The 14,041-nt window shown below is 38.7% G+C and overlaps 1 protein-coding gene and 1 non-coding gene across 5 annotated transcripts in view; both read left to right on the top strand.

Moving 5' to 3' along the window:
• Positions 1–14,041, top strand: part of LOC102954659 (B cell receptor associated protein 29) — a 54,847-nt gene that overhangs the window by 18,306 nt on the left and 22,500 nt on the right. The window lies entirely within an intron of this gene.
• LOC122236835 lies at positions 1,698–1,829 on the top strand. Its single transcript, XR_006215082.1, has one exon. It is a non-coding gene; the product is annotated as a small nucleolar RNA U109 (small nucleolar RNA).

Genomic DNA, 14,041 nt, shown 5'->3' with positions numbered 1-14,041 from the left:
ATTTTATCTACCCAAAATTATTATTTTACACACAGTATTAATGACCTTGAGAAGATCAAAGTTCCATTTCTGAAAGAGATATATCTTTGGCTATGGTCTCTTGACGTATTCCAGTTGAATTCATTAAAGCAAGAGCTAAGAAATTACATAAATTAATAGTGCAAGATTCAGATGAATTCACTAGCACAATGCTTTGTACCAGGTACCATTCAAACATAGCCATTGATTTCTCACATTGAGGGTATTAAGGCTGACAGTGCTTAAGAAATGTTTCAGAGAGTTCTTTTTTTATATTTGAAAATTGAGTAGAAAAGCAATGTGGTTTGTCTTTTGATGGAGGCAAATAGAGTATTTTCAATGTGAATTTTCTTATCCTTGGTGTTTGTTTAATCCAAGTGAAACATTTTCTCCAAAGTATACTAGTGGAGATAAAGCGTAAATATAAGTGTTTATTTAAACTGGTTAGCCTCTGGGGCGCCTGGGTGGCTCAGTCGGTTAAGTGGCCGACTTCGGCTCAGGTCATGATCTCGCGGTCCGTGAGTTCGAGCCCCGCGTCGGGCTCTGTGCTGACTGCTCAGAGCCTGGAGCCTGTTTCAGATTCTGTGTCTCCCTCTCTCTCTGACCCTACCCCGTTCATGCTCTGTCTCTCTCTGTCTCAAAAATAAATACACGTTAAAAAAAAAATTAAACTCGTTAGCCTCAAGTTGGAAAAGTGGTGTTCCAAAAGCAGTGGTAAGAATATTCTATTAGTAGTGCCAAACACTCCATCAGTTTTTTTTTGTTTGTTTGTTTGTTTGTTTTTTTAATTTTTTTTCAACATTTTTTATTTATTTTTGGGACAGAGAGAGACAGAGCATGAACGGGGGAGGGGCAGAGAGAGAGGGAGACACAGAATCGGAAACAGGCTCCAGGCTCCGAGCCATCAGCCCAGAGCCTGACGCGGGGCTCGAACTCATGGACCGCGAGATCGTGACCTGGCTGAAGTCGGACGCTTAACCGACTGCGCCACCCAGGCGCCCCTCCATCAGTTTTTAATCACCAGCTCAGATTTGGGCCGGAGTTAGTAAATTGTCTGTGCTTCAGTGCAGTAACATGGCCCTAGTCATCCAAAAGAGAGCATGCATGTCCCAAAGCACCTAATTTATATTCAGGACTAACTTAGTCAGGTGTAAGGACCTGACCTGTCATTTTTAATGATCTGTTTAACAATAACTCTGATATCCCAGTATGTGGAGTAATTGGGAAAGGGCACTGCCATGAAAAATGAGAACTTAAGCTTTGAAGAATTTACAAAGCTCTCAAAATTAGAAAGAAAAAAAAACAAGCTCTCATAATAAAAATAGATCTTGTATGTGATGGAAAACTTTATGATGTCTGAGGAGATTGACTTCAAAAGAGTTTCCCAAGATAGCTACTGGTTTTTATTCTTACAAATAAATACCTTCTTGGCATTTATTCTTATTAATAAACACCTTGTCGGTATGTATTCTTATAACAAGATGAAACATGCTGTTCAATCATTGCATACATTCAGGCAATGGTAAATGTTAGATAATGATTTTAAAAGCGGTTGAGTTTTGGGGCACCTGGCTGGCTCAGTCAGTAAAGCATGTGACTCTTGACAGCAGGGTCATGAGTTCAAGCCCACATTGGGCATAGAGCTTACTTTAAAAAAAGAAAGTGATTTTCCACAAAAGTTTCACGTGGAAATGTCTCCTCATTCCTTTATGAGCAGGACTGAATTCCTAGCATGCTGCATTTTAAAAGGAGTGCTCAGAGCCACCAATCTTACAGTAGAGATTGAATAGTAGCCTGTATCTCCTGCATAAAGGGAAAAAAAGAAGAAAAGACAAAAAAGTGATTAGAGCAAATTTTTTGACCCTGGCTTTATCCTCCCTCCCTCCTCCTTCCTTCCCTCCTTCTTTTCTTCCTTCCTCTTTCATTCCATCAAAAAATTTTTTAAAGAACTTTTCAATTATTTATTGTGAGATCGTTTAACATAAAATAAGACATAAGCTTTTTTTTTTTTCAACCTTTTTTTTTATTAACATTCATTTTTGAGAGACAGAGCATGACAGGGAAGGGGCAGAGAGAGGGAGACACAGAATCTGAAGCAGGCTCCAGGCTCCGAGCTGTCAGCACAGAGCCCAAGGCGGGGCTCGAACTCACGAACTGTGGGATCATGACCTGAGCCAAAGTCGGACGCTCAACCGACTGAGCCACCCAGATCCCCCAAGACGTAAGCTTTTTATACAGATTTAAAACTGAGGGCTTTCCACTTCCTTACAGATGAATTATTTGAGCCATCTATCTATCTAAAAATAAGTTGTCAAAGTCCAACATAAGCATGTTTTACAGTTGAAAATTTTTGTGAGCATCAACTGTCTTTAATTTGCAGCTATATCAGAGGCACCATCTAATTTTAAAGTTAATACTTTAAAAAATTGTTAGTTTTGGTCATATTTTTTGCTTTATTTTACTGAGTTTTTATGATTTGAATGAGAAATTCAAACTTTTCTCCTCTCCTTACACATCTGGAAGTTTCTGCCTCTTTGCCATCTCCTTCCCTTCTCTTAATAACTGAAGAAAAGTCCATATTAAAAAATAATGGTACAGTTTGTATGATGGGTGTGACAATAGGCAATATGTAACTAATAGTACATTAAGTAAGCAAAAAAAAAAAAAAAAAAGTGTACCAAACTATTAATAGCAGTTATCTTTGGCATATACAAAGAATTTTTTTTTCTGCAGTTGAAATTATTTTCTGTAATGAATTTCTTTTACTTGTATAGTGGAAAGGGTCAAAAAAAACCCAAAACTGTTTTTCCCAAATATCCAGGTAATCTAAGGCATTCAGTTTTTAGCTTAAATTATCTAATCGATTGACTCTATTCTCTACTTTGGGAATAGATACTACATATTAGGAGTTGTGTAACCTTTACTAAGTGACCTGGGTCACAGTACAAAACCTGAAAATACATGAGATCATTCTGGTCAAGTCACTGACCCTTTTTAGGCCACAGTTTTCTCTTCTGTTAGGGAACAGGCTTGTTAACCTTTAATGTCTGTGTTATCTCCAAATAATGTAATTAAGCAAAAGTGACCATCAAGAACTGTTTTCATTGTGGCTTTTTGACCCTTCAAATTGTATTTATTTTTCATTCGAGAAAGCTTTTCACCGTAAGTTACCTTTCTCCCAAACTGAAGTTCAGCAGGTGGTTAATTAAGCCATACTCCTCACAGGAGAAAAATGCTTCGTGTAGGCTTAGAATCATTAGGACAGGGCCTGGCATGTTTTATACACCCATTAGCTCATAGCCCAAGTGTGTTGTATGGAAAGGAGCTACAAATCTTAACCCTCTTGGGTGGGACATAACTATTTCTCACTAGGTTATAGTGTGGCTGTTTGTTTAGAACATCTCCTAGAACACGGATATGGAATAATCAAACTGCTGGAAAGGAGAAATGATTTAAGTAAAGAAAGCATTACATTCTTTTCGTTATAAATATTAAGGAAATAAAAAATGAGAGTAGATCTTTAGAGCTTTTCTCTCCGAGCATCTTTCCTTAGGGAATTATAACACAAAGTAGTCTCTATAAGGCTTAAACGGGGTACTGAATTTTTTTTCTTTTTTTCTTTTATCAGAATGTCCATATACATAAATCCTAAAAGTCAAAAGTACTACAAGCCTTACAGTGAAAAACAGCACTTCCCTGAGACCCATCTCCAGAAACAGCTACATTCAACTCATTTAGCGATTTCTTCTGATATTCACCTCCAGATTTCTAAATGCAATGTTTAGGTAGCTATTTTTTGATCTTTCGGTGTGTGGAATTTTATCTTTGACTCTCTTACGCGGAAGAGAAGCACTCAGCCCTTACATCTTTCCCAATTCCTTAGACACACGTCCATCCCCCATCACTCCCATATAAGCATATCATAATTTTTATTACATTATTATGATTATATATCTATCATTCATCATCGTCATGAGGACCCCTTTGCCTTTTTCCTGTGTTGATACCCACTTTCCTGGATTCCATGCCTTCCATTTTTTATGTTCTCTCTCCTTTTGGTAGAACATATCATCTAGTAGAGTACATGAAAGATAAACAATTTGAAGCCATGAATGTCTGAAAATAATTATTTTCTGAAATAACTATCATTATTTTAGCCTCACCCTTGGTTGAAAAATGTTGAACCTCAGAAATTTGAATGCAGTGCTCCATTACCTTCTTGATTCTGTTGTTTCTGTTGACATGGCCAGAGTCATCCCAGTCTTTTTATATATGGCCTATTTCATTTTGTTTTGCCTTCTGGAAACTTGTGGAATCTTTCTCTCCCCAGGGTTATAAAATTTCATCATGAGAGAGATTTTAGGAGACAGAACCAACAAGATTTGGGGAATGAGAGAAACTAGGAATTTAAGACAACCCCTTGTTTCTAATTTGGTTGACTAGGTAGGTAGTACTATTAACCTAGATCAAAACCAAAAGAGATGTGGGGTTCTTTCTTTTATTTGGAGAGAGGGAAAGCAGATAAGTTTGGTTATAAATGGGTATCCTAGTGAAAATGCCCGAAGAACAGTTGGAAATACAAATTGGAAGCTGGGAGGAAAGGTCCTCTCAAGCTAGAATCTAAGCCATCATACATATGGATAACTCTGATAGTTAAATCAAGGAGTTAACGGGAATGTCAAGTAAGACTGTATTGAGTGAGAAGGAAGAGGTCTGAACACAGAACGCTGGTACATCCAACTTTTGAGGATTAAGCTGAGAATAGTCATCAGAGGAATCATCAGAGGTTCTACCTGATAACAATTCACTTCCGACCATTTAATTCTCAGTCATTTAACTAGTAGTAAAGATTCCCTGGATTCCAGTCAGATACCTCTGCTTTGCAGTGTGTGTTAATAATATTAAGCCTACTGATGGCCACGAAGATATTACTAATACAAATTCTAAGTGTATTCTTCTAAAATTTTTAAATATCTTTGAAAGATATTTTGAAATTGCAAGAAGGAACAGAGTGTATGAGAAGTGTATGGCTAATGTGAGTTGGCAGAAGTTAGGATATATGAGGAATCTGAAGCTTGGGAAGCAGAGGCTCTTGTTCAGCCATGCTCCCTCCTCTCTCCCAGGACTACCTCACAGATTTCCACAGTTTCATCTTTTCTTCCAAATTTGAAAACTTCTTCTCAGTTATTGACAAGAGATTGCTGTTGAGGTCAATTTTATATTCCCAACACTTCTGAAGGTTTGTATTTCAGGAAATCTTCAAATGATTTCCCCAGAACTCCCTTTGCCCTCTACACTAGATTCATAGGATATTCTTCTGCTTCATAGAATGTCCTCACAACCTACATGAACCAAATATTCAACAGTTTTTATAGGATCACTTCCCAGGATTTGAGATTCTGCAGTTGGCCACATGTTCCTAAGGGTTACATATTAAGAGGATTTTAGCAAGATGGAGTTTTTGCTCAGTTTCATCTATGAACTTTTACTCATACCTGCCGCCTACAAAGTATTGTGCTGGATGCTGTGAGGGACACCAAGGTGGATACATTGTTATCCCAGTCTTCAAGGATATCTAGTGAGAAAGGTAGATAACTGGTAACAAGAAGGTGAGGCAAGGGGATAACAGAACTGAGGGGAGTTTAACACAAAGGGCTGTTGTAGCACAGAGGAGAGAGTGCTTCATTCTCACTGGCAGAGGTGAGGAAAAATGCATGGGGGAGTATGTCATTTGAGCTTGGTCTCAAAGATGAGTGGGATTTCAGAAGCAGAGATGAGCTGTGTCTTCCCCTAGCCTCAGGAATGCACACAATCCAAGGATGAGAGGCCACGGTGCCTGAGCAGATGGTTTATGGCCAGGCTTGTGGCAAGAGTAATGAGGCTGGCAAGGAATCTGAGATAAGGTCTGGGGGCCGTGAGTACCATGCTTACAGATCCAACATTTGTTCTCAAGTAGGCATAGAGGCAGCAGCAGAGTTTTAGCAAGACAATGTAGAGCCAGAAATAGTCTTGTACCAAATACTTTGTAGACAAAGATTTAGATAGGGAAGAAAGAATAAAATAACTCTTAAATGTGTAAGTGTTTTTTTTTAAAGAATTCTCTTGCACAGTTTGTTTAAAGATGCCAAAAGTGTGTAATATTTGGAAGTGCGGAGTTTAAAGTTACTCAGGCTTTGTTTGAGACCAGCTTTTGTGTATTAGCCTCTCTGTGACCTTCGGGAAGGTACTTACTCTAAGCTGTAGTTCTTCATGGAGTCACTGCATATAAAGCACACAACCCAGTGCCTGGTCTGTGTTCAAATCACTAGGCTTTACCATTATTACTGTTGTTTTTGTTATTATTTCTGTCAGAAGAGTTTCCAAGTGAAATAGGGAATGACTGAAGCAAAAAAGAAAAGTTTATTCCTTAATTTTCAACCTAAAAAATTTTGTGAAACCTAATTTAAAGCATTTTACTCAAGTTAAAGGATAATTTTTCTGACTCTTACTTTCCAAATTCATGTAATATTGCCTTTCTGATATATCATAATGAAAAGGCAATCAAATTGAAGATAAAATCTTTTATGAGCTTCTAAACTGAAAAGGAGTAAAAGACCTTTCAGAGCCTGATCAGTGCTATAACATGCGATGGTAGATGTTTGAGCTGTTCATTTACTAATCAGATCTGAGGTTGGTTTACAAAACCAAAGTAAATTAATAGCACCGTTCTTTTCTGTGGGTATCTTGGAAAGATATCACTTGGGCCCACGTATTTTAAATACCCAGTATTTCTGAGTGATGAACACCAAGGAGATGGATTTCTTTTTGCTTCCGAAGCTGGAGCAAGAGTTTTGCATTAGAGGGTAGTCTGATGAGGGCATCTCCATGTGAAAATCCACCCGGAGTCTCAGATCAACCTCCAAAATTAAATTTGTCATCTTCTCCAAATTATCCCTCTTCAGGTTCCTGGATCAGAGCAATCGGGAAGGAAAATAATCTGGAAAATTAAAGGAAGAAAAAAACCTTTTCTTCCTAAAATTAAATCTCCTTGAAACACTCCTTTTCTGGAAAGGATAGCCTTTGTTCTTTCTATAAGGAAAATTGATAGAGTTAAAATAGGAAACTTTTTAGGAGACTTCTTAAAATTTTCGGTATGATTTGGGCCCTCCTCTCATGTTCTGAAACTTTATTTTATAGTTCTTCTGAGTAAATTTATGGTTTAAGAGAAACTGATAAAACTTGCAAGTGTTGTTTTAGGACAAGGGCTGGCAAACTATGGGCCAAATCCTGCCTGCTGCCTTGCTTTTATAAATTAAATTGTACTGGAACAAAGCCACGCTTATTCGTACACATATTTTCTATGACTACAGAGTTGAGTAGACTAGACAGAGTCTACATGGCACAGAAAAAAATATTTACTATCTGGCCCTTTATAGAAATAGTTTGGCAACCTGTCCTTAAGGTCTTCAAATAAAGAAGAGTACCTTTTCCAGTGTAAATGAGACAAAAAACTGATGCAGAAAAAAAATTGTTTCTGCTGTCAATATTGTTATAAAATTTGGTGTGCATCTCAATGCTAGTTGAATATTAATGAGATAATTTAAGAAAGTACAGATACATATGTATAGTAAAGCTAGTTCTCTGTTTATAGTCAAAGCAAATTGTTGACTCCTTCAACTCTCCTATATGATGGGTTAACATTTCTTCTAGATTTCATGCATTGCTTCTGCTTACACATGAAATTGCTTTATAAAGCGTACCCTTTCCATAGCAGTTTGTATAATCTCTACTTACACAGTGCCTTGCCTACAATGTACATCCTGCTTTTTAAGTGGAAAGCCAGCATATTAATATCGTTTATAATTATCCTTTGCTAACTAACAGATCCATAATTGTTTTCTTAAACATATTAGCACCTAACTAAGATTAATGGAGGAAGTCTTTATGCACGTACTGATGTTCCTTTTGCCAACAGCACATGCAGTGGGGCTGATTTGATTTATGAAATTAGAAAGTCTATTTATCAGTTCCCTGGTCCAGAGGACCAGTAATCTTCATAAGTATTAACATGCCCTAAGTCCATGTATTTTCTAAAACACGAAAACACTTTTCCATGAACCTCATTAATATTCCCAGTAGCCCAGAATGTATGGGCAGGCAGTAGTATATGCAAAGTAATCATTCATTTCCTCTTTGTTCTTTGCAGGAGAAAAATGGATCTATATTTGGCTTTATTTATTAATGTTTACTGTATGATATAATTAGTTGTGCAGCTTTGTTTCCATTCCAAAAATGTCTTAATCCTCCTCTTGCAGAGTGAGCAGTCTTTTAAATCATGTCCCCATGTAGTCTTTATACCTTTAGTGTGCCTTCATCATATTGCCACCAGAGTAGTTTTTTGGCACTGGAGATCAGATTTTATGCCTCTGAACTATTTAAAACTCTTTCTTGGTTCCTACCACCTTTATAGCTCTCCAGGATGGCACACATAATCTTCTGTGATCTGGCTCCCACCATCATCTCCAGCGTTGTCCCCCCAGGCTTGTCCAATCTAAATTTTATACTCCTACTTCATTAAATATCGTAGTTGATAGGTCTCCTTACAGTGGTGTGTCATTACTTTTCACCTTTGCCCAAGCCTGTGGGTCTCCGTCCTTCTTCCTTCATTCCCACTGGTAGCTGTGCTCATCCTTCAGCTCCAACGTTGCCATGTCTAAGAAGCCTCCCTGAGACGCCTTTGCAACTGGATCGAGTGGCCACCTTGTGGGCTTCCGTATTGCTGCATAGTTGCTTATTTAACAGCATGCTCTGTAGAAATTATATTTTTATTCGTTTACCTTTCTTACTAGATTCTGAGTGCTGTGAAGAAACAGGGTACGTCTAAATCAACTCTGTCTGCAGCATGCATCATGTGTTCCAAACACTGACTTTGGTGCCCTCTCTTCCCCCCTTATCCAGTTTAGCTTATCCTAATTCTGTTCTTGCTAACTACTCATCTCCTTCATCTCCTTACTCCTTCACTGCTCTCTGCTCCCTGGTCCCTCAAGGACTTAACCCTGGTAATAAGCAAATATTCACCTGTTTGGCACCTGCACCCAAACATATCAGCATTGCTGAAGGAACCAACTTCTTGCTTTAAATAAATGGTCACTAAATTCTAAGGGGCCCTCGACACTACTTGGCAGTCCTATTACATTTATATAAAATCTCCTTTCCACTCTCCCAAAACTATCAGATCTCCTCTCACTTTGAAATTCTAAGTTCACCCCATTTCATTAGCACAAAGAATTAATCAGACAAAAACTTCATCTTCTCACCATCAAACTGCTATCCTTCTGCAGCTGGGCTTAAGCTTTATGCCTGTCCTTGGGTTCTAGTACATTCAGTTTCCATCCCTCATGTAGTGCTAGGGATCCCAATCTCAAGGGCTTTGTTTCTGCTGTTATTCAAGCACCAATTCGTGTCATCCTACAAGCATCCTCTGGGATATCCTACCAAAAAAAATAAAAACAGAAACTTCCCTTCATCTCATATTCCTCCAGTTACTGCCCCATTTTTCTTGCTCTACTCATAACTCAATTTCTTATTTTCCTTTGAACTTTTTATTCAGGCATAATTTCAAACTCACAGGGAAGATGCAAGAATAGATGGGCACATTCCTCTATACCCCACACTCAGTTACCCAATGGCAACACTTCACATTTGCATCATCCTTTTCTCTCACTCTCTTGGTAGCATTCTCTCACTCGTTTGGATATTTTCCAAACGTTGATTTTCTAATTCCCTTATTCCTTCTACATTTGTGAGATGCCACCCTGTTATAAGGAGGAATCTTCCTTTATCCTCTAGGTATTTGTTTAATACATTTGGTGGGTCACAACCCATTATGAGCATTATGCTTTTTGTTCAGATTGTCTCTGATTTTGGCAGACTGTCTCAAGTTGGGCCTCGTGTCATCTTGTCATGTCCCCATGACGTAAGCACTTTCTTTCTGGTATTAAAAGAAATATTCCAAGCTCACCTTATACTTTTCCTCCTCCAGCCCTTGAATCAACCATTTCTCCAATGAGCCTTGGTTCCTCTAAGTGGAGAATGGTATTTGGAAAATAAGATCTGGATCATGGATGTGCCCGTTACTACTGGGGTGTCATTACTTAGAGGTTCTCTCAGGCAGACAGAATTGATAGAAGCTTAAATTCCACCTCTTTAAGAAAGGGATTCTTCCTGACTGCCCAGTCTAATGTGACTGTACAAGCAGTCACTGTGCCATCCCTCTGTCTTAACTTCTGCATGACACTTAGCGCTTCATCGATCTGTGTATTGTGTGTCTTCCTCCCAGATTAGAAAATGGGTTTTGTGAGAACAGAGACCCTAGCTATCTTTTCCCTGTATCCTCAGCATTCACAAAAATGCCTCATGCCTAGTGAGTTTTTGAAGGAACAGATGCGTGGGTAACTCCCTTGTCTTGGGACAGTTTCATCTCTGTAACAACTTCATCTTTTATGTCACAAACAACCGGAATCTCAGCAGTTAGAGACAAAAAGAAACATCGTCTTTGTTCCTATTTTTTTTTTTAACATTTATTTATTATTGAGAGACAGAGAGAGACAGAGCATGAGCATGGGAGGGGCAGAGAGAGAAGGAGACACAGAATCCAAAGCAAGCTCCAGGCTCCAAGCTGTCAGCACAGAGACCGACACAGGGCTTGAACCCATAAATCACGAGATCATGACCTGAGATGAAGTCGGACGCTCAACCGACTGAGCCACCCAGGTACCCCATTTATTCCTCCTATTCTTGATGAAACAGGAAAGATTTGCCATCACTGTTAAGGAGCTTAATGCTCACTGCCCTTCTATATTTATTGTACATAATGACCCTGATACATGATTGCATAGCAACTCTTCTTATGAACCCGAATTCTAAATATTTAATGTATTAAGCCCATGTTTCTTTACTAGAATATCTGTTTTTCCATTACTCGCCTTCTCCATGCTCACTAAGTTTTTAAAATATCATCACTTGGTACTTGCCATTTGTTTTTTTTAATACATACTATAATACATAATACATAATTGAAAAACATCAAAAGATTTGATAATGAATAATGAATGTTCTATCCGATTCTGTATGCATCGTGTTTTGTTGTGTTGTATTCCCATTGTACTTTTTTTTAAATATATTTTTAAAATTTTATTCATTTTTGAGAGGCAGGGAGCGGAGAGAAAGAATCCAGAACAGGGTCTGCACCATCAGCATGGAGCCCAACACAGGGCTCAAACCCACAGTCTGTGAGATCACGACCTGAACTGAAATCAAGAGTTGGACGTTTAACCAACTGAGCCACCCAGATGCCCCCTAAATAAATTTTTTATGTTAAAACAATTTAGATTTGGAGTACCTGGGTGGCTCAATCAACTGAGTGTCAGACTCTTGGTTTTGGCTCACAGTTTGTGGGTTTGAACCCCACGTCGGGCTCTGCGCTGACAATGCAGAACTTGCTTGGGATTCTCTCTCCCTCCCTCTTTCTCTGCAGCCCCCCTCCAAAATAAGTAAATAAACTTTTAAAAACAATAGTTTAGATTTACAAAAAAAAAAAGTGTAGAGAATTCCCATATACCCCACGCTCAGTTTCCTCTATTATTGATGGTATATGTTAATGTGGTACATACATAGAATTAATGAACCAGTACTGATACAATGTTTCTCTGTTGGCATTTATCTGATGTTTTTCTCATGATTAGACTAGGGTTATGGGATTTGAGGTGGAAGTCACAGAAGTAAAGTGCCATTTTCATCACATTACATTAAGAATACATACCAACATGATTTATCACTGTTGGTGTTGACCTTGATCACCTGGCTTTGGTGGTATTTGTCAGGGTTCTCTACTGTAAAGTCACCCTTTTTATTCCCTCTATCTATAGTGTATTTTTTGGAAGGAAGTCACTGTTCATAGCCCACCCTTAAGAAACGGCTACCTTCCTTGAGGGTGGAGTATCTACATATATTTGGAATTCTCCTGCACAGATTTGTGTTTACCCTTATTTGTTAATTTCTTCTTTTATTTATGCCAGTATGGAGTTAGGGGTATTCATTTTATACTTTGGAATGTAATTTAACACTGCTTTATTATTTATTTTTATTGCTCAAGTTCTAGCTCTCTGGCCATTGAGAGCTCTTTTATTTGGCTTCCGCATCCCTTTGACATATCCCCATCCATTATTGTGGATTTGTTTTGTCTTGGGTTTGTTTTTTGAGTACTTCCTTGTTATTGGACACTACAAGATGCTCCAGGCTGATCTTGCAATATCCAGCCTCATTTTTAGAGTCAGTGTTTTAGGTTGTTTGTTTCTTTTAATTGAACTGGATTCTGTAATACTGTTTGGTTTTTGTTTTTAATTTTCAGTTAGCATGAGATATTTGTAACATGATTATATTTTTATCAAAATATTTTTAAATGGTCTGTTTGCTTTGTGACTCCAGCTCTCTTGAAGATTTTTTTAATTGAAGTATAGTGGACACACAATGTCACATTGGTTTCACGTGTACAGCATAGTGATTCGACAACTCTGTACCTTATGCTGTGTTACCACAAGTGTAGCTACCACTGATCAGTTCACCATACAGTACTATTACAGTACCAGTGACTATATTTCCTATGCCGTGTTTTTCATCCCCGTGACTTACTCATTCCATCATTGGAATGAATGTTTTGTTTTCTTTTATTAAAGATAGAATTGTTTTTAGTTGGAACCAAGATTCCGGTCAGGTGAATAAAGTGGCACCTCATTGTTTACCTGACATTTATCACAATCTCAGGAAATGAACTGGTTCCACACAAGTGAATTTTTCAGATGCTTAAAGCTTAGACTTCCTTCAAAGAACATATTTTAAGCACCTTCCATGTGCTAAGCACTGTGCTAGGTGCTCAGAACAGAGATAAGACACTGCTCTGTTTCTTGAGCAGGCCACACTCTAGGGGAAATAGCTGCACCCCAGCATGGTGGGTGCTATGCTGAAGGTGAGCTCAGGGTGAAGTAGAGCCAACAGTGGAGATTAAGGACAGTTTCTTTTCTTTTATTTTTTTAACGTTTATTTATTTTTGAGAGAAAGAGAGTGCACAAGCGGGGGAAGGGCAGAAAGAGAGGGGAACAGAGCATCTGAAGCAGCTTCTGTGCTGACAGCAGACAGCCCGATGTGGGGCTCAAACTCACGAACCTCTAAATCCTGACCTGAGCCAAAGTCAGATGCTTAACCAACTAAGGACAATTTCTTGACATTTTGAAGGATACATGTTAGTTAGCCAGAGGAAATGGGAGCAAATGAGTGAGGCAGGGAGGTGAAGGGAGATGAGCACGGATGTTTGAACAAAATGAGCAGCATGTAACTAAAAGACTATGGCACTTTTGAAATACAAGTTGCCCAGTGTGACTGGAGCATAAAATAAGATGTCAGCAGTGGTGAGGGGAACAGTAGGCCTAGGATCCATCATGAAGGCCCTCATGTTTATGTGTTTACAACCGGGGGGCACTGTTGGAGGGTTCTTAGGCAGAGGAGCAATCACTTTGACAATACTGTGGCCAGTGAATGCGAGTAGCCAGGGAACTAAGTGAGGAATCCATTTCAGGAATCTAAACTAGAGATGAGGGGGGCACCTGGGTGGCACAGTCTGTTAAGCATCCAACTCTTGGTTTCCCCATGTGCTGACAGCTCAGGGTCTGCCTGGGGTTCTTTCCCTGTCCCTCTCTCTGCACCTCCCCTGCCCACGTGCTCTTCTCAAAGAAATAAATATTAGAAGAAATAATACACCAAAGATGAGGGCAGTGGTAATGGAGATAGAGTGGATGGACTGATGAGCTATAAAGAAAGTAGAATCAAAAAGCTTAGCAGATGTAAGTAAGCTTAAAAGAGAGTGGGTGACAATTGAAGTGATGAATAAAACAGACCTGACCTACATATATCTGACAATATAGGCATGTACGAAAAAAAAAAAGTAACTAATAAAATTTAAACCACTGGAGCGCCTGGGTGGCTCAGTCGG

This window comes from Panthera tigris, chromosome A2 (assembly GCF_018350195.1).
Source record: "Panthera tigris isolate Pti1 chromosome A2, P.tigris_Pti1_mat1.1, whole genome shotgun sequence".
In the NCBI taxonomy this organism is placed as follows: domain Eukaryota; kingdom Metazoa; phylum Chordata; class Mammalia; order Carnivora; family Felidae; genus Panthera; species Panthera tigris.
This window is presented reverse-complemented; position numbering and strand designations above follow the sequence as displayed.